The sequence below is a fragment of the Epinephelus moara genome, chromosome 18 (genome assembly GCF_006386435.1).
Source record: "Epinephelus moara isolate mb chromosome 18, YSFRI_EMoa_1.0, whole genome shotgun sequence".
NCBI classification, from domain to species: domain Eukaryota; kingdom Metazoa; phylum Chordata; class Actinopteri; order Perciformes; family Serranidae; genus Epinephelus; species Epinephelus moara.
Window position 1 is genome coordinate 20,794,028 of NC_065523.1, and position 27,980 is coordinate 20,822,007.

The window sequence follows — 27,980 nt, forward strand, 5'->3', positions numbered from 1 at the left end:
GCTCTGTTGCTGTGACATCACAGCCAGGGCCCTGATTGGTCACCAGATGGCTGCCCTGATTGGATTCTGGCCCAAACTGTGCGGGGCTGAATCACTGGCTCAGTGCTGCTCTGGATACTGATCCAGCCCACCTGCGCTGCCCAGCAAACACACACACGCATACACACATGCAGCCCACACGCAGACACGTGCACATGAGCAAAGACACACAGAACGGGTATCAATGACATTCAATTAAACATGCTCATTCATAAAAATAAGTCACTTAGCTGCCAACAACTACACCTTCCTCCTCTCAATCTGTCTTTACCTTTTATATGTCTTGTCAATTGATTTTAAAGCGCCCCTTTTTGAAGATTATGGCCCTTTAAAATCTAAGTGCCCTTGTTTAACTTAGCTTAAACGACTCTCCCTCTTTGCTTCGTGGGTTAGGCCCCATTTCAACATTTCTGAGCACTGTCCTGGGAGACATAAAGCGAATGAGAAAGCAAGGGCATTCAAAGAGAGAGAGGTTTGCTGTGCTATGTGTCAGTCTCGGAGTATACCAGGGCTTTTACGCATGTATCTACTTTCATTCACTGTCTCTGTTCGGCTACGTGAAGCAATAAGTAGCCCTTAAGTGCAGGCATTCTCTTTTAAATACACTACAAATGGACGTTAGCTTCTACTTGAGCCCTGAGAGGCACTCCTGAAGCTTTCCTGATTGAGGCATGAAACAGGAGCACTCCTCTATTCCCTCCCCTTCCTGCATTCCCAAAGGGATGCCTGCAGCGTGCCTCTCTAAAGATACCCCTGGCACACGCATCCGCACCAAACACAGTTCCCCGAGGACAGCTGCAGGCACACTGCAGTGTCCGTCCATACTACCAGACCTCACTCCACTACATTTATGGCGACTTCCGAGAAACACATCACTGTCGTCACTTATTTCAGTCCTGCAAAAATCCTTCTCAGGATTTTTCCTCTCTGTTGTTTCAATATCTTGTGTTTTCTTTATGCACTTTAGTCTCACTCTCTCCCCTCTTTCCTGTTGTATCGGCAGGCTGATCAAACACTTGCATCTGCAGCTTTTGCAATCCCCCCAGAAGCAAAAGAGAGAGCCGCACAACCCTCTCATAAGCCCAAAGGAAACAGAAGCACAACATTTGGCAGCGGTACAAACCCCCTGCTGCACCTGTGCCCGTTCAGGCAGATCAGTATTTAGCTGGGGCCGCCTGCTGCCCCGGGGACAATGAGAGGGGATGGACGGATGGACCGAGGATTTGAGAGGAGGACTTGGACACCGTTACCCGCCCTGTGTGCCAGCGTTACGGGTCGAGTGGACCAAATGTCTACTCACTGGCACTAACACACAGCTGTTTGGTGATCTGCCTTTGGGCCAACACCCCCCCTTCCACACACACACACACACACACATGAAGAGGAACACATTCAACATCATGTCCAACATTGCCATCTCCTCTTTTTCTGTAGACTACAAAGAAGAAAGGAGAAAAAGGAGGGTGGATAGGGAGGGATGGGATTAAAATTATACCGACAGTTAACAAGCACTTGCACTTCACAGACAGTGTTTGTTTTGAAATAACTATAAGCAGGAAGTAACAGATTAGAAACTGTAACCTCCACAATGTGCTTTGCAACTGTACCTCCATCTACGCCGCCTTGCTTTGCATTTCAGTGCACGCTGGCAGGGCTTCAGACCCGTCTCACGCTCTTTCCCCAAGGTCGTCATTACAACAGAACAAGCTTCCCTCTAAATTCAGAGAGAAACCGTCCCTCCCAGTGCCAAACACTCCCTCACCGCTCCCTGCTAATATTTAAGAAAGCTGTTGATCACACCTGTTCCCGCTCCATCCTTGGATGTGGGAATTACGATGAAGGGAATGGCACCGAATGTGTTATCTGCTTAGGAGCTGTGACGCTGCGTTTCTATGGCAACACTCCACCCGGTGTTACAGTCATTTTGCTGTCTTTTCTTTCACTGCCAGCTATTCTCCGAGACAGTCTGGGTCCTGTAAAAAAAAAAAAAAAAAAAAAGGGCCAACAGGAGTGGACTGTGGAGAGGGAGCGAGGAAAAGAGGGCAGGCTCAAGTCTCCCGTGCATGCACCTGATATTGTTTTGTGTATTTTCCCCTAATGCTTTCGTTCTCGCTCTCAACTTAGCTATTAAGGCTAACATGAAAAATTTGGGGATGCTCCTGTGCTGCTCAATAACCATGTTTAGAGCTTATTATTCACAAAGGAAGATTTAATTCATGAATCCATTCTCCTATTGACTAAGAGCTATGTTTACCTAATTATGCACAAAATAGTAATTCATCAGAGCAGCACTGGTTTGTGCCTATGTTTCCTCTTGAATAAATGAACACAGGAGCCTGTGGTGAGGCATTAACACCCTCCCCTGGGAGCCTGGTGTCCTGCAGGGACGTCGATCTGCATGGTGACAAACTGTTGTCACGATCAGTACGGGCCATTATTGATCATCCGTTGATGATCAATGTCTCCTCCTTGTCTGTATCATTATTGCAAAGAGTGACATTAATGAGCCCTGGTGCTCTCATTATCCCAGCCTATATATATATACTCTCACACCTTGTATTTTGTACTCACTTATTGTAAGCTCTCAGGCACACAGAGGGAGCTGCAATACCTAATGTGTTATTGACTTAATTAGATCATGACATGTGCAAGATATCACACACATGTGTATGTGTGTATGTGTGTATGTGTGTGTGTACACACACACACACATGCACAAAAGGGAGAAATCTTGCCATGGACTCTGTGGCAGAATGATAACCCAGACCTCAGTCCACACAGGGGAGAGATGGAGAGTGAGAGCAGCAGAAGGAAAGGCGAGATGAGAGGAGAGGCTGGAGAATTAAAGACCAATGGAGATGTACACTAGCCATATCACTCTCTCCTTCTTTCCCTCTGGCTCTGGAGCTTTGCTGGAGAGAGGGGAAGGAGAAAGTGTTGGAGTGAGTGAGTGCGAGTCAGGGACGGGAGACTGACCGCTCTCTGAGGCTGCAAAGGGCTGAGGGGGGAGTGGGCGTGCAGTAAAAAAGGCAAAGCCGGGCAAAGAAAACCACCTTGCCAACTCTTTTCCACTCATAACTCCACCACTGCATACACATACAAACACACACACACAGACATACTGAGGGTGTAAAACAGATGGAGACATGAGGAGAAAAGACGAGAGAGACAGCAGCGCAGAGGGGTGCCTGATGGGAAAAGACAAAGAGGAGGGGAGGGATGAGGGGGGAGATCGAGCACATAAAAGAGTTGTAATTTGCCTAACGAAAGAAGAGAGTGACAGATAGTAGAAAATGCGTATGTTGAAGGGAGGAGAAAATGATGGGCTATGGGGAGTGTGTTGGCGGGTTAGAAAAGGTTGAAGGAGAAACAGAGCACGGATGAAAATGGGAGAAGGTCAGGGATGCAAATGTGGGAGGAGACAGAGGAAAGTAAGTGAGAATAGTGTGAGAGCTGCTGGGCCTGGGAGGAAACTCAAAAGGACATAACCAGGGGGATAAAAGATGGCAGTATGGAGTGAAAGGGGGGGCTGATGGAGACGGAGGAGGGCCGGGGTGGGGAGGGTAGTCTTTAATCAAAATGTTTTTCAATTAATTTTACAATTAGGGCGCTGCTCGTTAGCTTTGGCACACACAAGAGATGACATTGCTAGCAGTGCTATGCGTGTCATTAATATAATGATGACAGATTGGCGCTCCTGTGGGACTGCCTCTGCTCCGTGACAGCTGGGCCCTCCAAACAACGTCACCTGACCGGCATGACATCACCTAACCCCATTCAACATGGCTGCCAGCGGTGCAAGAGACACGGCCGGTGCACAACAGCTACTGCACACCGACTTGGCTCTGCCAGGAAGGGCAATGACACAGACAGAGAAGCTGCTCCTTTGCTTCGCCCTCCCACCATCCCTTTCCTCCGTCATTCATACAAGGACGTACGACCAAACAAACAGTGGAAGGAAATAAACTCCCGCCCACCTTTTTACAAAAAATGCCCAAGGTGCACTTGTGTTACGGTATCATACTGTATATTGTCTCACAGACAATCAATCACTTGAGGAGCAGAGCACGCGCGCACACACACTTCCACATACCACACACTCTGCTGGAGACTGACTCTCTTATACACTGTTGTCATGGCAACCCCATTAAGGGAGGACACTCAGGCTGCAACTCTGGTGAAATCAGCCTGTCTCTCTTCTACCTCTCTCTCTCTCTTTCCTTCACATACACACACACACACACCTTCCTTTTCTTTCACTGCCAGCCATTTCTATTTGTCTCCCTCCATTACTTTCTCTTCCTAGCCCATTGTCCTTCTCCTCCTATCCTTGCATCACCCTTGGCGCACCTCTCTGCCCGTCTCTCTCCATTACTGTGCTACCTTTTCATCTTCTCACCTCCCGCCTCCCACTTCCCAGGCGAACGTAAATATGTCATCTCACTCCTCAAACCCTCATCGTGTTTATATCCTTGACTTTTGTTTGGTCTCCACCCACACATTCTGAGGACCTCTCTGTCCGTCTTTCTCTCCACCTGTCTCTCTTTCTCCCTGTCTCTGTCTCTGTCTCTCTCTTCTCCGTCCATCCTTAGAGACACAGAATACATTTGTGATTGCACCTCTCTTCTTGTGCCCTCTCCAATTAAAGGGGAGATTTACAGGGGGAATCAGTCAGAGGGCAGCCTTGGAGGACAGCTTTAATAAGGGCTCCGTGCTGCACCACTCTCTTTTTCATGCTCTCTCTGCCTCTCTCGTCGGAAGATGGCTTGCCATTTAGCAGGTGCGAGGACAGGAGACAGGAGAAACAGGTTACATGATAACCCTCTCTGACAGGAACATTAAACAGTGGCCCAGCCGTTAAAAGCCAGCCAACCAACAATGATCAATGCCAATTTGCAGGTGCCCCAATGCAGTTAAAATAATCACATAAAAGCAAGCTCTAGAACTTAAATGCTAAGCCAGATATTATTCAAGCTCATGCCCTGAGACTCAGCTGCCACATTAGTTCCAGCAGCCATCCCATCCATCTTGTGGCACACTAGCAGTTGGTGGGCCCACCGTGTAGCTTCCCAACTTCATGATATTGATGGCTAGCCTTAACAAATAATGGCTTGTTGTTTAGAAACCATGCCAGTTCAAAGAAGATTGCTATAGAAACCATCCTCCCATGCCTTCGTACTTATCGCTGTTAGTGTTCGTCCCTATGGGCCACCTGTTTGCAACAAGCCAGAGCATCAAGCCTCAACCCCCACCCATCCTCAACCACTCCAGCCCACTTGATGAGCTAGATAACACAGCATGGTGGAGAGCACACACAGGATGCCCCCCCAGAGAAATAATCTGGAGATACAACGAGTGAATACGGAGGATAAGCAGCAGGGCCCAGGGCTAGCAGGCGGCCTGCATGATGAGAAGAGAAGGAGAATGAAAGAGAGGGGGACAGAGATGGAGAGAGAAAGAAAATTTGGGACGACATAGGGAGTGAGTAAAGGAAGGGGAGGTGGCTGAATGAAAGGGAGATTGAGAGGGAAGAGTAAAACAAGTGGGGGGTAGTCTTCATTAAAGGCGGCAGAAAGGAGAGAGCAAGACAGAAAGATGTGAGACGTAGGGAGTGAGTAGGTGGTAGGATGTGAGGGGATGAGAGTGGAGAGGAAGGAAGGAGCGGGCATTAGAGGGAGACGGAGGCATCTGCTGCTGCTCCACATGGATGTTTATCCAGCCTGTAGCTTCCTGGGAGACACATAGTAGAAGTTCTCTCCCCGGAAGCCGCCTTTCACATCACTCTGTGGGCCTGCGTGTTTGTGTGTGCAGAGACGTCCAGATACATTTCTGTGCTTAATAGTCTTTGCATGTATTACGCGCTGGCCCAGTATGCGTGCCTGTGGTGTGCCTGTGCCTGTCTAAGTATAGCATTGGTGCCTCTTTTGCATGTGTGCTAGTTTGCTCTTCCCTGGCTCCGGCTGGGTTTCAGTGTAGTGTAAAGCGGCACAACCCCTTTAGCAGGCTGGCAGTTGTGCTCAGCGCTGGGTGGAAGGGTGGGGTGGGAGGCAGTGGATGGAGGGATGGCGGCAAAGAGAAATGATGAGTGTTTATATTTAGCTCCATGCACAATCAGTTGGGAGCGAAGAGTGAAGATTCAAAGCCCTGCTTAATACTTATAGCACTGTTAATACACACTGACCGCAGAGTAGTTGACTCGGAGCACCGAAACCGTGTTCAGGCTAACAGCAGCAATGGCCTGAGAATTGCCTCTCAAAATGGAGAGGCTGCAACACGGAGCAGAGAGCTCCGTGTTGCAGCGTGGCTGTTATGAATATTTGAAGCAGCCATATCGCTAGGCTCCTGGTTGTTGCTCGAGGGGGGAAACATGGGCGCGGGCAGAGAGTGGTTGGCAGTGCAGAGAGGCCTGGATGGAGGGGGGGTGGCGGGCAGTGGCGAAGGCAGTGGCCCATCCTGAGGCTGGCAGCAGGCGGCTCAGTGAATGAAAGCAGGGCAGGTCATGTGTGGGTGGGGAGGCGGGACTCTCCTGCTGCTGAGACAGATGCCACGGTTGTTAGGCTTAATTTCTTCTGCCAAGCACCACCCAGCACTGGCCAAAAACAAACTCAAATGCTTGTGGCCACTAGTGTGTGTGTGTCTGTTTGTGTCTGTGTGTGTGTCAATAGAAAGAAAGAGCACTGTTTGATTCGGTATCAGGCTCTACCAGGAGCACACACAAGCAGAGCAGTAATCGTTTACTGTTCAATCCCGTCCACCTCCCATCTCCTCCTCTGTTCTCTGAGTGTCTTTCTCAGTCCTATCTCCATTTCTCACCATCCATCTTCCTGACTCTTTCTAGTCTGTCTATCTCTCTCTCCTTCTCCATCTTTACTCCATCTTTCCCTCTGCAGCAGAGCTGGCTCCCACTGCAGTGAAAAGGGAAAAGGCAGAGAGAGGGTGTGGGGGCACAGAGACTGAGAGAGAGAAAGAGAAGTGAGAGATGAAGAAAGAGCAGTGTGGTATTTGGCTCAGTGTTGCATTATTGGCTCTGGTTGGTCTGATCTGAGCAGATTACAGGAATACAATACTCACAAATCACCGTTCTCTTGAGCCTCACACCCTGTCACTCGCACGCAAACACTACCTCTCACCCACACACAGACAAACACACACCCTCCCCTGAGCCGACACCCACACCTGTGGCCTGTCTAGCCATCCTGTAGTCGCTGCTCTTCATATCCAGCATTACATACTATGGTAACACTTGAGCGCACACGTCATTCACCACACCGCTGCCTTCCCTGACAAGAGGCATCACCCATGCAGCAAGACATAATTACCTCTCAACTAATAATTAGTAAAATTAATACAGCAGCAAAAAAAAGACAGATTCTAGAAGCTGAATGCATTCCAATTTACCCTCATAATGTGTTCATTATAGACGAACACTCATTTCTTCTCCTCCACACGCTCTATTGCTTTTTCTTTCTCTTCACTCCTCTCTTGACTTCTCTAAGCCCAGCTGGGTTGGAGGCTGTCGGGGTGGGGGCGGGGCGGCAGCCCGTGCCAAGGCCATTGCGACATGTTTTGACTCTTTACTTAGACATTAATTCAAGTATTGATCATGTTTGTGTTAAGAGTGAGGAAAAGGAGAGCAGGGAAGTCAGAAAAACCCCAAACAGAATTCATCAGAAACAACAGCAACCATTTCCATTCAGGAAACAAAAATGCTGCCTGCACACAAGCACACACACTGGCACACACTCCTCGGCTCCCAAGGACAAACACATCACACGTATACTTACACCTATACAGTTGAAGACAGATTCAAAGCATCACAGCAGCCTCAAAACCAAGCTCCCACCGCATCTTACTGACAAACACACACACTCTGACACGCACACACACACACACACACACAACCAGCACTACATTAATTTCATCTGCAGCACAGCAGGTCTTTGGATGCCGATCCATAAGCATTGATTCGCACTTCGACAGCACTTATTCATTTATCTATTTACTCATTCATTCGCTTATACGTGTCACATCAAAGAGGAGCCATCTGCCGAGGCTGAAGTCTTGTGATTGACTCGTTGGACTCAAAAATGAGAGCAAAGTTTCTATCGATTGTTATGGAAGACTGTGATGCAGCTGTGTATTTTTTCATCAATCAAAAGAAAAATCTCCTGCTGTATTACGGACTGAGGCATTGACGTCTTACAATCTGAGTTGTCAGTGTTAGACTTTCTTGAATAAAACTGCAACACAATTACATTACAATGCTTCAAAAAAAACTGTTGCACATGTGGATCACGTTACAAATGCTACACTTGCCATTGTGCAGCAAGCAGCAGTAATCTCACACACACACACACACACACACACACATCACACAATGGTGAAAGCACTACCAAAGCGCGTCATGGTGTCTGGGTGGTAGACAGGCTTCGGAGACAACAACGGTGAAAATTAAATTCCATTTAAAGCTAATCCCATTTCCAACCTCTGCCGAGTCTCACTGCTATTGTGACAGTCAAGGAAATCTGTCTCAATTGTTCCATTGCGGGAATTGATGGTGAAACACGATACAGCATAAATAATGGAGCTTGATCACCAAGAGACAGGCCCTGAAGGAGACTAGGACAGGGTCAGACAAGCATGCTGTAGCCAAGGGTGGTGGCGAGGGCATTGAGACGGGGCCATGCGGGACAAGAAGGTGAGTGAGACAGGCGAGCAGAAAAAAATGAAAGGCTGGGAGAGAAGAGGGGACGGTAAACAATGTGTGCACGTTTATGCCACGCTAATTCTCTTGACATTTCACGGGCAGTATTGTTTTGCTGCTGCCGTTACTGACAGAGACGAGGTGAGAGGGAGGGGGGGACACAGGCTGCAGGACAGACAATAGCCTCGTCCCAAACGCCTCTACATCAACACGGCGTCAGCGTCACACACATAAACAAATGTATACACACACCCTTCTTGGCGCTGAAAGTGAATCGGCCACTGGCATCCCAAGGGAAAGAGAGCAAGAATAAATTATCCTGCAGCTCTCTAGTAACAGCTCCTCTCTAATCGAGCACTGGCATCGCTTAGTGTTCCTCTCCCTACGAGAGTAAATATACTCATCTATTACACGAAACAAAATGGTTCCCAGTCACAGTGTGCCAAGAAGGTTGGGATTATTATTTAATAGATTTAAATGTGAACTAAATATGCAAACTTTAATTTTGGTACCCTGATGATGTCAAGAGGCACAGAAAGTGGAGCCTCCCTGAAAAATAAGACACTGAGCAAGCACTCCCACTTGCTATTATTACACAGAACATGAAATGAGGTGTTCAAATGTAGCTACATTTATGTGCCAAAGAGACTGGAGAGATGCTCATCTCCTGGGCTCGTCTAAAATGATGTAGAAACGACAGGAGACTGACACATAGAGATAGATGTGCAAACACCATCCACCTACTTTCCAAATTTGCATTCATTTCACATCCAACTCGAAATTCACATCCAATTTTACAGTCAGTTCACGTCCAAGCTGGCACTCAAATTCAGCCACTTGTGCATGCAGCCTGTACGCGCGGGTCAGTGTGGTTAAAGCTGACACTTTCTGTCAACACACCCATCACTAACCCCCATTACTCGCTCACTTAGTCTCTTCCATCGCGCCTCACTCATTCATTCGGCGCACGTGTATGCGCGCGGCGTGCCCCCCGCGATCTGCACAAACATACACAAACACACAGTCATCACCCACTTGTTTGTTCAGCAATTTGTTCGTTTGCTCAGGCCGTCACTTGATCACAATATTCTCACCCACTCATTTGACATTCGTTCATTGTCTCGGCCACTTGTGCCCTCATCTGGTCCCCCGATCTCTGCCACCACTCCTCAGTCACATGCTCGCTCTCGCTGTCACCCACTCACTCCTTCTCCTTCTCACCCATTGTTCCCAATCACACACTTCCTCTCTCCTTCTCTTCCTCTCGCACTGTATCTGTTACACTCTGCACATCCAGTCTGTCCCTCCCCTTCATTAACCCCCTAGATGGCACAGTCCCACACCTCACCTCACTGTTCATCCTCCATAACTCTCTTCGGCTAGGACTGCTGTCTCCCTCTCTGTATAGATTGCCTCCACCCATTCCAATAAAAGATTTAAGAGCTCCTTTAAGTGCTAATCAGGTTGTCATCCGTGCAGCCAAAATCAGAGGCTTGATAAATAAAGGCTTGTCTCTGTTGGCTAGCGGCTCACTGTGTTTAAATAGGTGACACCGGAGTGCATTCTGAGCACACCGGATCGATGCCAGAACCCCTGGGGTCCCCTGAAACGGTGAACAGAGACAAAGCTTAGCGCTCGATAATAATGCAGGGATAGGCAGCTTGCTCCCTATTTTCCGAGGAACTCTCCCTGGGCTTGTCCTCCACTCCCCTCACTCTTTTTTCCCTCTCTTTCTCTCATCACGACAGGCCTTTTCAACTCGCCAGTTGGCAGAATTGCATAAACACAGAGACTCGAAACCTTTATTTTCGTGCATTGCACAGAAGGTTAAGCTGTTGCGCTGGGGGAAGTGCATTAAAAAATACCAACAGACACAACAAGCACTCCTATCTTCAATCCCCAACCAGCACACTCTCTGCTGTCGAATCATCCCATCACATCCCACTACGGCCAATTTACCGCTATGCCCAATCTCTCCTCCGCAGTCAAACTGTTTGCCATCACTCGAAATAGCATATAACCAGCCATCGCAGTCACCCGCCGCACCATGTCACCAAAACTCCCGCCCTCGTCCAATATATCCAGCACTGAGCCTGGCTCGACAGACATGTGCTATCACTGACCCAACAGTACTACAACACGATGCTCCTCATTAACTCTCCTTAGGCCTCTGCCTCATCTCACCTTGCGTCCACTTATATTCCCTCCCATGAAAGCTCTACACCCTGCGATGGCAATATAAAAGGTCCACCTCTCCCTCGGTGGTTCTTTTCCCTCACTTTGATTTTCTGTCCATCAAGGGGGCGTGGATTAGCGGTCTCTTGTTTATCTGCTCGTCAGTTTTATCTATCTATCACTAAGCCATCCGCTGTGCTGCAGCGGCCTCAGCACTGCATTAATCCCCTATCAGCCAGCCAGCCATCCATCACCCCGCTGTCTATCACGTCAGATCCATCATCCGCCCATCTGTCTCACACTGCCCATGCTCGGAGATGATCTCCTCGGAAAGCCCCACCGGCGAGTCGCAGAGGGTGGAGGGGGACAGCAGGGCAGGAGGAAATTAGAGGGAAATGCAAAAACAGAAGACAGGGGTGAGGGAGAGAAGATTATACCCTGCCCTTCCTCCCCTCTCCCTCTCTCAGCCTGCATCCTGCTGAAAGCGTTCTCTTCATGTCACTACATGCTTATTAGCTGTTGTGTTTGTTTCCTTGTAATTTGTTTGTTTTCCTCGCCTGCTAATTCTAGCCAGTGGGAGAAGTGCCAGTAGAGGCAGAGATAGCTGTTGGGGACGGGGGTCATAAATCCCATAAAACCCCGATGTAGTGAGAAACCCAGGCCCCTCCTTCTCCGGCACGTTTGAGCAAGGAAAGGATATTGTCTAAAGCCTCCAGCTTTAAAACAGCTCAATATCTGGGTTCATCGGGGGTCATTTGTATTTCCATCCATATCTGCTACCATCAGGAGGTGAGTGAGGGGGGGCACACGAGCAGGAGAGAAGGTGAGTGTAGGGCAAATGTTAGCACACTCGCAGAGGAAGGGGAGTCCACACAGATGCATGTAAGTGCAGGGTGCAGGGGCAAGAGAGTGTAAACAGGCACATATTAGGAGGACCAGTGAGCACACAGATATTTAGGTCCCTACACTGCAAATGGTAGGTGAGCAAACAGGTACGTATGTGGGCTGAAGCACCGTAATTATTTAGACTAGTTGACAAATAGAGTCTGCGAGGGCAGAATAAATTGTTTAGAGGGTAACAGAAAGAGCACAGAAAAAGAGGTTAATGTAGATACTTTCAGACGGTTAGTACAAAGAGAAAACAACTGGGTTTATGCAGAGAGGAAGCTTAATATGCAGTCGAGCTGCTCTGCAGAGACCAAAAGTAGTGGCTCTGTGTGAAACAGTTCGTTTAAATAATACACACTATAACCTGTTTACTGTGAATAACCACCTCAAGGTGATTGTGCGATTATGATTTTGCAGTAACTCGATTAGCTCGGTAGCCGGTGCTTACATGATTTGTTTGATGCGAAGTGGCCGTGCAGAGCATCTTTTTAGCACCACAAAATAAAACACAGGGAATATGTGTCTGTTTTATTAAGATGATGAATATACAGAGCCCCCGTAACACAGGCTGCCTCGCTTGCAGAGGTAGCTGTAATATGAAAGCCACTTTGCTGTCGCCCCAAATTCTCCTTTGTTTCCCTTTGTTTAACACCGCTAGCCATGCTACTGTTCATACAAAAACACTGCTTTGCACCAAGTCAAAACACCAAAAGGAAATTAGAACAGAGGTGTCTACCAGAGTACAGCAAAAAGATTGATTTCGGGGTCAGGCAATTGAGTTATCCTTTCTTCAGTTCTGGCTTTAATTCAACTAAGGTAATCCAGTTAACATGTTTACATGACAGCTGCAATCATTTGAGTACTGCCTGAATCTGGTTATAATGAAGTTACTGGCATCCATGTGGCCTCTGTGAGTGTAAAGTAGTTCTGTACTTAAAAGGAAATCATGTGAAAATGCTGCATAGCGCTGAAGGTTAATGGTTCCTTTTGTGTTTTTAAAAGCAGGTAGGGAGTTTTTGGCATGCAGAGTCTACACAGTATAATTTCTGGCAATGCTGCACAGCCAGTATAAAACATAATGAATTACAGTCAGTGATATTCCTTACAAAATTGAAGTACATCCCCATCCCATATGCCTATTTGTAAAGCCAAGGATCATTCCTCCAGTATCTTGAGTCGTTTTTCATATTCACTCTAACATAATGCACAGCAGAAATGCCAGTAGAATAAAGAGTGCTGCCCTTTGCATTTATTTGAACTTGTATGGTAATTACGACCTGAGCTGCGGTCCACATCACATGATTAAATAAACGCATGGAGTAGGAGTTAAAAATTTCTGCTGTATTTCATTACATGGCTGAGTTTACCCTCCAGTAACAACCTACCACTGCTCTCACTGGATCCACAATAGCTTTCGGGATGTACAGTATAATAGCATACAGTACAGTACGGGGATATTACTGTAGACTCACATGCAGAGCCTCAGACAGTCGCCATTTCCTTTTGCTGGTGGTCTCCAGGGGAGTAGTGCTATTTGTTTAAGTACTGCAGGGCCACCCACAATGCACAGGCATAAGTGCACGTATATGTTTAAGTTGTGGCTTGTTTCAAAGAGTATGTAACCACTGTCCCTATGGCGGCAAGATTACATAAATTAGTCAACTACAAACATAAAATTAAAGGATGTTTTGATCTTTTTCATCTTTACTTGTGAACATTTATCTATGACTGAGACAAAATAATCTAATTTACCGACTACCACTGGCAACTTTTAAGGTTTTAAGATCAGTGTGTAAAATTTAAGAGGCTATTTTGGCAGAAATTGAATTTAATATAATTATGTATGTTTTCTTTAGTGTGTAATTGCCTGAAAATAAGAATGAGCCATTTATATCTACATAGGGAGTGGGTCCTTGTCTGCGGAGCCATGCTGCACCGCCATGTTTCTACAGTAGCCCAGAATGGACAAACAAACACTGGTTCTAAATCGGTCTATGTCATTTGTTTTTCTGCATTTTCATGTCAGTCACTGTATTTAGCAGTTAGCAGTTAGCAGCCCATCTGCAATGAGCCAAACAGTGTTGGAAAAACACAGATTTTTAAACTGAAACTGCTTTTTTACTGTTTTTACCGGTCTAAATCAACAAATTAATTTGTTTTGGAAAGGAAGAGACATCTGCAGATAATATGGCTCCCGGGAAAAAACCACCTGAACGTCGGGATCTTAAGTTATCAGAGAAAAAGTTTAGCACATGCTAGTAGGCGCTGGGCTGACAGACTGTTTATGAAGAGCCAATTTTATGAAAACACCAATTTTCAACTTGGAACTGCTTTATTGAGTGTTTTTACTGGTTTTAATCACCTGGGGCCTAATTTATAAAGCTTGCTTAAGCACAAAATGGGGCTTGAAAGTGGCATACGCCACTTACCACGCAAAGGTTGTGATTTATAAAAATAAACTTGGCGGGAGAATGTGCGCACCTGTAAGCAAACTCTGAGTCATGCGTGCGCACATTTTGGAAGACACTGGGAAGTGGCGACGCAGACGGCGAGGTGGAGAAGTGGAGTCAGATTTTTATTGATGTCTCACACAAATTTAATGTCACGCTATATCCACCTTAGATCCACGTTATCATTGAAATTAAATCCAGCAGCCTTATTTTGCGCTTGGAGTGAGTGATAATTGTTTCATAAAAACGTTGTAAAATCCAACTCAAATCCTGAATTGAAATTCTTTCTAAATACGTATTTAATCCGCACTGCCTCTAACGTCTCATTGTCCACTCTGTGAGCGCAGGAGGGGGAGAGGATGGCGCGACTGCATGGAATATATTTATTTATTTAGCTAAATATTTCCAGTGCATTTATCATGTCTCGAAATACAGCCATTAAGCACAACCGTTACACTCATTTCATCAGCCCTACTTAGACATGTGCTGTTCATGACAAAACCGGCATGAAGAAACGTGTTCGCCTATTACACTTTCATCTTTGAATTGTATTTCAAATTACACGTTGTATTTTGGGACAGGGATACCACTGGTTCATGCTGTAATTCAGGCCGGGTGTCTGATCAGACTAATTGCCATAAACATATAAATACTGCGGTGACCCTCGTGCGTAATTGCGCAAGATGGCACTGGCACATACTCCTTTTTGCCTCCACCTTTAATAAATGTGATTCTTTATGTCGCACATCAATGTCAAACATCCTCAAATTTAAAAGCAACACATTAACTACATGTTGGTAAAGGAGTAGAAATATTTGGTCTACCTTTAGATCAGACCACTTTTTTTTTTGTTCTGTCACTGTCCGTGCAGTCCCACAGACACAGCTGACAGCATCAGCAGCGTTGATGTGTTGCCACTTTTTTTCGCTTTCTTTTATTAGTGATCCCGCTGCTGTGGCCACCAAATAAAATCTTTCTTCAGTCCTCCACCTCCCGTTAAAGGGTCTCTAGCTCAGTCTCGGAGAAATTCCGTTTTTTGGTTCGTTTCTCACCCGTCGCCGTGACTCACACAACGAGAGAACACTCGCATGCCGGCTTATTTATATGCAGATCGCATTCATGAGGTGATTTGCATGACCATTTATGGTTAAACTAGGGTGTGTAGAGGGCGGAATATGAGGCAGATCTGGGTGCGCACAACTCCAGGAGGTCTGTGATTTATAAAGAGAACATTGCGTGCGCACGATTTTATAAATCAGATTATTTTTTGGCGCATGCCATTTTCAGCTTTTGGGCGCACGTCAACTTTTAGTTTTGGGCGCACGTCAACTTTTAGTATGAATCCTAAGCACTCTTTTATAAATGAGGCCCCTGGTCCGTTTGTTTGGGAGAGGAGGATTTTTCGGCTCCCTTAAAAACCTGAGCAATGAACACCGAAGGAATCCACACTTGGAGTTCACATTTGGCACACCGGAGAAGTCTGAGCCGGTTGCACCACTACACGTGGCTACATCCCACACACTGCTCCTTTAAATGTCAATATAACAACTCTGACTGTACCATTTCTTCATATTGTCTCTCTTACATGACATATGCTCAGTTATGACAGGAACTTCAAAGCACTTAAAAAAAAAGGATATAAATTTCAACCGGATTACGCAAAATGCAAATTCTAGTTTTCTATTTCCTCAATTGGAGATAAAGAATGGCGGAGCATGCGCTCCAGCAGCACTACACCCCTGATGATCTCTCAAATCCAGTCAACTGTTTTTACCCGTGTACTTAAATATCCTTGTAGGATTACAGCTAGGACAGCACAGTGTCCTGTGAATAGAACAAGCTCTATGAATGCGTGCAGCCAAACGACAGCTGAGATTTTCTCCTGTGTAATATCAACACCGGTGGTCCTCCATTACACACGGAATAGGAGGAGAGATGTGTGAAGTCTCTGCTTTTACCCATAATGAGCCTAAACAAACATCTTCAAACAAACGTTCTTCTTCCACATGCAGCCGAATCAGATGAGACAGCTGTCAGAAAGCATCCACATCCATCCTGAGTTAGCTCTAATTGGAGAACTACTCTCCCTCCTCTGGCCCTATTCGACAGATACTGCTCAATCACTACACCGGTGCTGAGCACTGCTCCAGCTCTGCAATATACGGCCTGCAATTATAGCACATACTGCTGTTACACAATGATACCTCACACATCTAAGCACAGTACTCATACATGCATACGTATACTGTACTTCTGTGTGTGGCATGTGTTCGCATGTGCAGAATGTTGAACGAGCATGTGCTGAGCCTGCATATGATGTGTCATTTTTATAACATACAGTAGCGGTGTGCTTTTGCATGAACAAAAAAGAAAGCTATAAACAGTAACTGCTGCTATTCCAATACAAGGGTGAAACCTGCGGTCTATAACAGATGCAATTACCAGCTCCACAAATATACAGCCAGAGAGAGGGAGAGACACACAAACATAAACACTCGTGCAGCCTCATAAACACATACCTACATTATTTCGTACACACTGAATTAATCAGCTCTTAGACAAATAGCTGAATAAATACTGTGGATAACCAGATCAATATTGTACACTCAATTCATCTGAGTTCACAGAGATGTCAAATTCTGCATAGTTCCATAGCACACTGATTAAACTGGCACAGCATTAATTCAGTAAATCAATAAAACCAATCTTTCAAATAAATCAAGTTGCATGGACGGCTTGAGCCAATTGGAGGGCAAGAACACATTAAAATTCCCTCGCTACAACTGCATATCTGTGTCATGCAGGCAGCACACTGATTTGCTATGTGGATTCCACAATTTGTGGAATGAAAATGATTAATCCATGAAACAATAACCAGGGTGCCAAGAAGGCACATGGTAATTCTATAATGATCAAAGACTCAATTAAATCCTTTTCCATTCTGTTCCCTAAATGCCTCATGTCTGTGGCTGCAGAGCGAATGTGTGTGTGTGTGTGTGTGTGTGTGTGTGTGTGTGTGTGTGTGTGTGTCTGTGTCTGTGTGTCTGTGTGTCTGTGTGTGCCTTTGTTGGTCAGTTTATGTTGTGTGCGAGTGTCTTTTTTGTGTCGTCTCAGGGCAATGAGATGGCCAGAGGTTAAGCTGTGGTCTGGCAAGTGTCTTTTGTGGTCAGATGACGTATGACATGTGGTTCATGTTCATACTTTATTGGCACTACAAGATGGGAGCACAAGTGGTGTGATAGTAATCGCTATTGGATTATGAGCACATTCATATCCTGACAGACAAGCCAGTGTGTTTTATTAGAAATATGTCCTTCACCATCCGCCATGTAGCTTTGCCTGGTGCCCATCACTTTGATTTTTTTTCAGAAAACATTACGTATTTTTTGCCCCAAATGAAAGTCACAAAGCATTCAGTTGCTAAAAATTGCTGCACCGCCCCCACTGTAGTTTGTAGAATCAGATGAAACTTCACATAACCAGGGAAGATTTGCTGAGCACGCATGGTCATTTTTAGCAGCATCTTACCTCACAGTAATGCTGTTAAATCCACACCTGGATGCTTGTTGTTCTCCAATGTGCAGCTTCATTGGAAAACACAGGGCTCTTTCCCCTTAATGACATGGGGCATTACAGCTTCAATCCTATCTTTGTAGGGAGAAAATGTGACACTTAAATTCACCTCTGCTGCCTGTGTCTCCAGAGCTCATCAGCACTGCCTGGCTCTGCAGCAGGGTCGGAGTAAGGCTGTGGCCTGGCTTGAACCACAGGCTTTATTTACCTCATACTTAGCAGGTCAAATTCAAAGGGAGGTCCAAGATGTCCCCACAGTTTGACAACAGAGATATCATTCTGCTATCGTGTTTTCTCACCAGTATTAGAAAACAATATAGGTCATAGACAGTGTGCCTAATCTTGAGCATACTGACAAAAGCACCAATTTGATGCAGCCTACAGTAAAACATTTAAGGGTACACAACAACGATGGGTGCTCTGCCAGTAGCCCTTTGTAACCTGAGATTCTGCAATAATGCCAGCTTTGCTGTTTAACACCAGACTGAACGACGCTCCATAATGCTGCCCAAATGTGTGATTTCAGATAGCATGTTAACAATCCAGAAGCAGAGGTATGTGGCCTGACGTGTGTGGAGAGAGCGTCAGCATCTAGTGTGATACTACACAGACCTCAATTTGGCTCTGTTACTACATCTCCTGCAGGCTTAATCGCAGAACAACAATGCCCTGCATTCCATGTCCACGTTTTGTACAGAACAGCAAAGTGGAATGACATTGCAACATTCCCACCTTGAACAGACTGTATAAAAGAGGCCATTGATTCTATATGTAATGCACATCATGTGGTCAAAAGAGTCTTGAAAATGGGCACCACATTTGAATTCCTGTCAATAAAGGATGCACTTGTTATGAAGAACAGAGAACGGAGAAATATTACCCGACTCTTGCTCTCAGTGCTAAGGCTAAAAAGACATCAAGCAGCAGCAAAGTGCGGCCTGCCGTGAGCTGCCAAACAATGGCTATGGTAAGCAGCAGGAACCGCTTTGAGTGCGACCATTTGATTCTACGGCAAAGTGTAGCCAAACTAAAAGTTGGTGATGGTTTAACTTTTAGCAGCCAAATGTAGCTTAGCAACAGCCACAGCTAAATCGTAAACAGTCCTGTAACTCCTGTGACATGTTGACCTACGTTAGAACGATTTTCTTCAAACTTGCCTCCCAGCCACAGAAAAATTAAAATATTGCGATGTATTGTTTTGTTTTGGCCTGCAGCTTTACTGTTTCGGTTGTGTCTCACCACTCCAATCAACCTCATGTACAGTAAGAGCAGCTTATTATTCAATTCAATTCAAATTCAATTTAAAACCTGGGGGCAATTTGCAGAGGCATGTAAAGTAGGTAACACAATATATGAAAATGAAAAAAAATAAATAAATAAAAGTAAAGTAAAAATTCTTTGGTATACCCAATGCACACTTCCTGCTCAGCACTAAATGACAGGCTGAAAAAGTTAGTGGCTGATAGCTGATAAAGATAGTGCAGCGTTTTAAGATATTTCCCTCAGGAGTTGGAGGAGACCAAAAGCAGAGCTAAAAGAGGGTGAATACTGGACTTAAATTCATCACGTGGCCAGAAATAAATGTGTCCAGATTAATGCCATTGCGTTTTTTATGAGGTGATATCATGTCGATGCCCCCTAGTGGCTGAAAAAAATTAAGGTTTAAATTGATTAACTGTAAATTTGATTTTTTTTTAAAATTGCTCTACGACACCAGTTAGCGGTGTTCATAAACTACTAACTCGATCTCCCCAACCAGATATTTGGGATTTGAACCAGTGTTTAGCTCATCACAAACCTAAGTCTTATTACACTCTAACAATTTGCAGCCCACTGATTAACTCAGCACAATTACAGCGTGAACACAGAGACTAACATTATAAGACCAGTGTTGTAGTGGACTGATTAAAAAAGCAGCAGAAAGGTTAATACGCTGTTTTGCTCATTCACTTTTCTGCACAGTGTCAGGGAGGTGAACCTATGATACCGCAAGTGTGGGTAGTATTTTCTTGTGGTTTGTGTCCATATGTGCAGAGGAGCAGAGGGCATGAGGATTGGAGAGGAGCGGCACAGGGCAGTCTCAGGTGAGACATGCATAGTCCCAACATAATTATAATCCTTAATTAATCCACTCCGGATGCGCTCTCTCTTTCTCTCCCTCTCTCCCTCTCTTGAAGTTCATTGCTCTAGGTGTTTATGGACTTTTTCCATCATGGTGCACCTCCCCCCTTTCTGTCTCATCTGGCATCTGCCAACTGTATGTATAATGCTCTGGGTGTTTTTTCAGCTGTTTATGAATATACGTGCCCTTTCACACCTCTGTGTTGGAGCCTCAACTCCCTGCCCCTCCCCCTCCCCCTCCCCCTCCCCTCTCTACCTCCTCTCTCGCTTCTCTACCTGCTCCCCTCCAACTCCCATATTGGCAGACAAGCAAACAAACAGCTTCTTTTGGTCCCGTGTTGTTTCTTGGTGTTGCCTCTTCTCACAGCTCACAGCACGGACACACACACACAAGGACACAGACGCGCAAACACAAACATGCTCATACCAGTCCAACACCAGATACTCCGAGGGGAGTGCTGCTGACACAAATAAGAACCCACCAGAGCCGTTCTCAGTGGAATGACTCAGGTGAGCCATTCGGTGAACATCACCGCTTGTAAGGGCCAGACAGCCAGACACACACAAGCACAGACAGATGAAGTTCCTGTTTATATACAAGTCTCTTCTGATTCTGCTGCCTGACTGAACGTGTTGATAGCTTAGACGATGTTGAGTAGCCCCTGTATTAGTCAGTGAGTGTGAGGGGTCAGTGGCAGAAAGCGAGAAGTGGATCGTGTAAACGGAGGTGTAATGAAGGAACACTGGAGCCCTGTAGCAGCCGATGAAGGGCCTGTACATGGCACTAAGCTGAAGGTAATGAGGACAAAGGTGTCAGTATTGACGCTAGTAGAGTGAGAGCACCAGGTGTGAGGAGGAGCGGCGACTACCCCTGCCATTATCACTCAGCCTCCTGCTCTGCCCGGTCTGCCCGCTCTGGCCGAGCCAATTAGAGGGGCTCATCCGCCACTCTGGTCTGCACCCTCCGTCAAGCTATCAGAAAAACATAAGGATTGATTGGACAAGCTATTAGGTCAATTGATCCCTGTTTCCTTTCATCTGTGTGCTCCTCCTTTTTCAGATGGACAGATTGGACGTGGAAAGCTACTCCAATTACCTGAGGACAAGGGTTTAACGAAGATGGCCTGATGGACCTCCTCTCCATCTTTCTCTTTGTGTGCAAGGTTTTCCTTCCAAGTCTCTCCCTTTCACTGTTCAGTGATTTTAGTTTTTGTGTCAATTTAGCACTCAATTTGTGTCAAAATATATTCTAATCCTGCAGAAATAAAGTTGTTCTTCTTTGCTAGTGTTGGCTTCCTGTCTCTCTAATGCGTACATCAACATTCGTACATTACTCTGACTCTCTGATTGTTCGTGTGGTTTGCTTACAGGTGCAGAAGGATCAGAATCCATTTCAGTGTTAAAAGCACCTTTGCCATTATACACCTTTGGCAGGAGCTGCCAGGACTGATTTCCTAAAATGCCAGACAACAAGCAGGGCAAAATTATATTGATTTGTCATGATTATTTTCAAGTGCCTTCAAATTTGTATCTTGGCGCAGGGCCTTGAAAACCCATTAAATACATGTTAAGAAATGAAAACTGACAAACACGGGGCGAGCTGATAACTGGTATTGGAAGTTGCTTTTAACAACATGAATAGGAAAATCAGGCGGGCTCAAAAGGGCAATCAAAGCCGACCATTACAAACAGCAGTTAGAATGCGGTCGTCAAAACTGCAGTGACGCACTTTTCAAACACCAATTGAGAGTCCCCCTTCCCCCTGATAAATCTGTGTAAAACCAAATGAATTGCTGGTGAGGCTGATTGGTCACATTGATTGAGCATCGCTGAGTCTTTTCACTGCTGTACACCAAGTCGTCTCTCAGTCGATAGACACAACCCAAATACACCAAGCAGGCACTCAATCCAATGTGTTGCTACATGGGCCCATCCAGCTAATTTAACACCCACTCCATTTATGAAAACGAGTCCTCATCGATTTTTTCTGTTCATGTGCTCTTGTTGCTCCTGCTCATTTTCGCCATGCCGGCGCCTACACGTGCTAAAGCCTTGCAGCAATTGAATTGAATTAATGTGTGGTAGGGTTCCTATAAGATTGGCTCCTCCAATCCCACACCTTCAGTCGTTCTCCAGATGTAGCAGGGACCACAGAGCCCGGAGCCAGGAGAGTGCTGCGTGCATGTCTACATTCACAGAGAACTCCACTGCACAAAGGCCACAAGCTTCAAAATGGACGCACACTGCCCATCGCTTTTGCACCTCGGCACCACAGCAACGACAGTTTCTGCTGGGTGCTCATTATGTACCTCTCCCCTCCTGCTACTGCACTCTTTGCCCTATTCTATTTTCTTTCCTTCGCCTTATCCCTCTCTTTCCCATCCATTATTGCATGTTCATGTTCCCAAAATGTAATCTAGCATTTAAGCAGAAAACAGCCAACACATTACGAAAAGCCTTAGAAAACATAATAGGGTATTTTTGATTGCAATAATTAGTCCAACAGCAGCTGTTTAAAACCATTTCCAGTGTGATTTGTCGGCAGTGGTAAAACACTGGACCACAATAACTGCCATTATAATCATAATGGCTTTCCTGTCAGGACAAGCCTTATCAGGCTGGTGACAACCACAGAGCTGCCACTGCCAGGTAAACAGTGGTGCCTACGAAGGGAAGCAGTGAGGAAAAGCTACCTGGCACTCCACAATAAACAGTTTCTAGGTCAGTCCAGAGAAAAACTGCCCTACAGAGACACAGCATTTTGACATAACTGTAAAGGGCATAAAAGAAAATGCATGCCATATCCATCACTGGATACCTCCACCCTAATGAGATGCAATCAGTTGAAGAGAGCTCACTGATCACCCACTAACATGAAACTACAACAGACAATTTGCATCTCCAGCCTATTCTGATAATAGCGCCAACCAATGCTTATCCATTTTGTTTGCAAATGTCAGCAAATATGTAATGACGGTGTGGCAGTCGCTGCTCCAAAATTGTTGTAGTAAAGGTCGCAGCTAGTAGCCCAGTTATCAACATGATTTTGAGGGAGATGTCAAACTGACAGTTTGAAAAAATAAAAAAAATAATAAAATGACATCCAGATACAATTCAATCTTGCAAATGGTTCTCTTTGAATGGATTATAATTGCAAATAATCTTCAGAGTTATGAAAAATCAATATGGGTTATTAGCGTGATTATTCAAAATAAATTCCCCCTCGACAATGGAGCACGAGAAGCCGGAGACCGGCAGAGTGGCTTGGAAAGCATGTAGTTCTAATCGGATATCATATCTGGGAGGCTTTCATCAACAAAAGGCCACGATGAGATTAAGTTTATCATCAGAAAATACTGCCGTGCCAGCACACAAGTCATCTGTTCTGTACTGGCACTAAAGGTTGTCCAATCATTCCCTCCTGGAGGTTGGACAAGCTTACAGTGGCAGCATGAGTGTACAGTAAGTAACAGTGGAAGTGTCTGTTAGATGTGTGTGTGTTTGTGTGTGTGTGTGTGTGTGTGTGTAGGTGTGCCTGACTACTTCAGCAAACATCTAAATGCGCCTGGACATGCTAAATATATGTATGTACATCAGTTTAAACTCGACAATGACACAGGATCAATGCTTTCGCTACATCGGTTGACAACTGCACCTACATGTCCAAGTTTCCTTACAAGACAAGCAAAACGAAAACGCGATGGGGAACAAAAAATCCAATGGCTACGTATTTTTCTGCTGTGTAGTCGTATCGTTCATTGCCTTGTATTGTGCGCTAAAATTCCACTGCTGAATGCTTCTCCCTGAATAGACATCTTGCAGTGCTGTGCATAAGAATTTTAGCAAAACCTAAACACTTGGGTTGACTGAAAGGCTGCTTTAATTAGTACATTATTGTACTCATTTTGTTATCTATAATGGTTTTGTGTATCCTTTTATTTTGGGATAAACCGAAACTGATAAGGTAACAATAGTAGCTATAGTTAAATCGTCTGTGCAGATGAGGAACACAACAGAAATCTTAAAATTGAAAATACTATTAAATGGTGGATTTGGTGAACTCCTACCGCCGTGGTATATAAATCTGTTTTTCTCTGCCTTCTGAATGATGTTATTTGTTACCCCAAAGCCCACTGCAACTCCAGAATAATGTGCTGCTTCTACAAACCACGCTCGTTTTCATTTCACACCATCCTATGCGTGAAAAAAAAAAAGATTTCAGTGTCCTTCGCAGGTTAAGGACAAATCTCCGTGCAGTGTCAAAATCAACACTCCTTTATTGACATGTAGCATTCAATATGTGTCCCTCGCTGTAATTAATAACCATGCTGGAGAAAACGTGTTATGATGACACAAAAAGCTTTCAACATCTTATGAAATGTGGTGAATGCTATTCTCGCGTTATTCTTTAAAGCAGCACAGTTGCAATACATGTAGCTGTCCCGAGGGTGTGAAACATCATAGGTCATTTTTTGAAATTCATAGCAGTGCTGTATCTTTCTGCTTATTTTCTATTAACATATTCATTTAGTCAGCCTTGTCAAAGAGCTATAGGGGGTACATACATATTGCATAAGGGAGAGTGTATCAAAAATGCAACATAAGAGTACTCACTTTGGAGAGAGGAGGAGAGCACTGTTATTCTTATTCAAAAAATCATGTGCGCGTACACATACATTCATACTGTATATGAAAGCATGAGTATTTGTCATGTGAACACGTGCACTAAACACACATTTTAGCGAAATGCATTCGACGAATCAGAGTAATTCAGTTATTCTGTGCGAAGAGTGTCTGTATACAGTGTTTCCGTCCCAACTCGAAGCTTCTACAGAATCATCTGGTCGCTGAATCCTGACCACGGTGTTGCAGAGCCTCCCAAAAAGCTGCACTCACACTGAAATAAATCTAATTATGATTAGTGACTTATTAAAAGTCTGACGATCATTAATGCCATGCTAATGTATGACTATTATTCACCCATTGAAAGCCGAGAATAATTTTTCTGATGGTGATGTGACACACAGACAAGGGGGAAATAAATCCTTCTGTCTTCCCGGGGAGAGTGTTTGGCAGTAAACCAATTCCAAGTCTGGCTTCTTGAATGCCCAGATAACGCAATCAGACAGTTGCAATATTGCTGTTTTACCACCTGAAGAATTTGAATTTCATTCAGCCCCTTCAGAATAGTAGACATGCCAATTTTTCCCAAAGAATTGGCAGGACAAACACAATGCACCCCGGTGAAATGAGGAAAAGGCTTACCAGCAGAAAATAACTGTTTTCAGGGTCTTTCTTCTCCTCAGGTTCAATTTTATCATAATAACACGCAAAAGAAAAAAAGGTTTAATTTCTTCCATCATAACTACAATGCAGGCTGTTGATGCCTTTTTATTAGATGTTTTATTATTAAATTGGGAATTAGTTCTGAATAATAACAATATGAGGGCGCCTCCGTTTTCATTATACGAACCCCTTAAACATAACGGGGTCCGGATTTGGATATTAGGGAGGATTTTTCCTGCTGTTGTTTCACGCTGTAGCAACGATGACACATTTATTATTTAAGACATCAGGACGGCCATTTCTATACATTCCCTAATTGGGTTTTCAGATGGATTTGAGGGAAATTAGACCACTTCTCATTTTGTTGGGGACACCCTGGAACATTCCTCAGTGACTCCTGGGGCTCCCCAGACCCCTCTGAGAGCAGCTGGCCTATAAGGTAATGATTTGATGAGGTACAGGATTAATGGTGTAGTCTGGGACATGGGGGATTGGGCAGAGGAGTTCACTTTGGGGCTGCTCACTTCGCTCTGATGCATTTATTCCTCTAATAGTCAATGAGGTACTTAATTTCTTTCTCTCTTGGAAGGAACTTGGGCTCAAATAAAATGCACATTTAACCAGCATCCCAGGACGCCTCTTTTCCTTATCTACTTTTTTTTGGGGTCCAAGAAAGAATTTGTTCATCACTTATGTTGGCTATTAAACAGCCTGCATTTGCAAAGCTGGAAATTTCTTCCACTACTTTGCTTTTATGGGACAATAAAACAGAATTTGCCCTGATCACAGACTCTATGGATTAATCAAAATTGGCAAAATCTTTTAGTGTGCAGGCCACGGTGCAATGCATAGGCCCACAAACTGGACGACTGCTCTCAGACCCGACTAATTTAGAGCATCTAGCACGCATTTTAAATATGAAGCGACTGCTGTTGACACACCGTAAACTCCGTATCTGTCAAAGCATAAAATATTAATAAATAAATCGGCTTACACGCCTGAACACCTCACGCAGCCTGATACTGGGAAGCCTGGGTGGTGCACACATTACATGCTATTATTGTCGCACTGGTATCACATGTGTTAAGAACATAAAACATACAGACAGTGCTTCGGGTCCTACCTTGATTCCTCCAATCTCCTTTTCCTTGATTGCTCAGTGTGTCTCATTCATTCTCGCTTCCCTCCTCACTTGCCTCCTTCTCCTTCTCTCCCCCTCTGGTTATCACTCGTTTTCTCCTCTCTGGTCCCGTCTTCGTGCGGATGCATAAGAATTAAAAATTAATAGCCTGCTATCTTAAAGACAAACCGACGAAAAACGGGAGAGGGGGGGGGGGGGATAAAAAAATCCACCCGACTTCAAAAAATAAAGATGTGATAAAGGTGATCGGGGACAATCCTCACGGACAGAGCGGATTCTCACGCAAATGCGCCCGTGTGGGCTTCAAAATAAACAGCAGCGACGACACCATTGTCCTGCTTAACAGTAATAACATGCGAGTTACTACAACGGTCAAGCCAAGCTGAGGTGCAGCATTAACACAATTGAAGTTGTATTCGTGTTGTCCGTCCGTCCCTGGTTAGATGGTGAGCATGTGAGCAAATGTGCCACCGTCGCAAAACGTCTGCGTAAGACAAATCAGACTCTTGGATGTCTGGTGTGTATCTGTTCACAGGACGCTTCTGTTTTTTTCAAACTGCAGACTCTTCATGTGCTGTAGTCTCAGAAAAATAAATTTAAAAAAAGCTCTACGGTTTGAAATCACCCGTCATTATTCGGATAGTCTACACAGGCCATCTGCGGTTATCTTGTGCGTCCTGACGCACCGAGCGGTTCACTCGTCTATAGTTTCCCTCTTCGTCGGCAGGCAGCGCACACTCTCATCAGGACCATTCACACGGTATTTTCAGCCACTGCAGCTCTGCATCAGGCCTATTACAACCCAGCGCATTCATCATTGCCTTTCACATACACTTTGGTAACGTAAAGACAGTTTTTATAACCAACCCAGACTTAAAGCAGGATAAATGTGCCACTTCTGCCCGCCCACAAGTTAAATTGATTCCTCTGTATAACATTTCTTTTTTTTTTTCTTTTCTTTTTTTTAAGTTTCCTAACTCACGTGATTTCCCAAGGTGGGGCTCAGGGACCATCAGGCGTCCCTGAGATGCTCAGCTGTGGTTGCCCTGCAAAATTAGGTAAAGTCACTACTGTAATTCTCCACAAGTATCAGCATGAATATGAACAGTGAATAAGAAACACTAGCCTGCAAAGCTCAACGTAACAGAAACAATGAATAGTTGATTCACAGGTTAACTGCCCCCACTGTCACTGTGACACATGTATTACTACATTCATAAAGTGGCTTCTAACAACTCTTCTCAGATGTGATTCTTATATATAAATATAGACACACACACACAAGGCATAGGGGGGGATCTGTGGGTCCTCCCCCAGAGAAAAAATAGCAACTTCAATCCAATTTTCTGAATTTATACATCCATTCAGTCATGCTATATTCTGCCAGATTAGTACTAAATATGCTAAAAATGATTTTATTTTTTATTTATTTTTTTTTAAATATCCTCCTCTGTGGCATTTGTTTGTGTGGAACAAACAGTTGCATAACATAAAGTAAAATAAATAATTAGAAAATAATAATAATAATAATAAAAATATATAATAATGAATAATAAATATATTTAAAAATTAATAATAGATATACTTTACTATACTATACTTT

At 44.7% G+C, this 27,980-nt stretch overlaps 1 protein-coding gene across 1 annotated transcript in view; it reads right to left on the bottom strand.

The window, feature by feature from the left end:
* adgrl1a (adhesion G protein-coupled receptor L1a) overlaps nucleotides 1-27,104 on the bottom strand; it is a 110,951-nt gene extending 83,847 nt beyond the window's left edge. Inside the window, exon 1 of the mRNA XM_050068817.1 lies at nucleotides 26,360-27,104. The gene's annotated coding sequence lies outside the window, so the exon portion shown is untranslated. The remainder of the gene's footprint in view (nucleotides 1-26,359) is intronic.
* Between the last annotated feature and the right edge of the window lie 876 nt (nucleotides 27,105-27,980).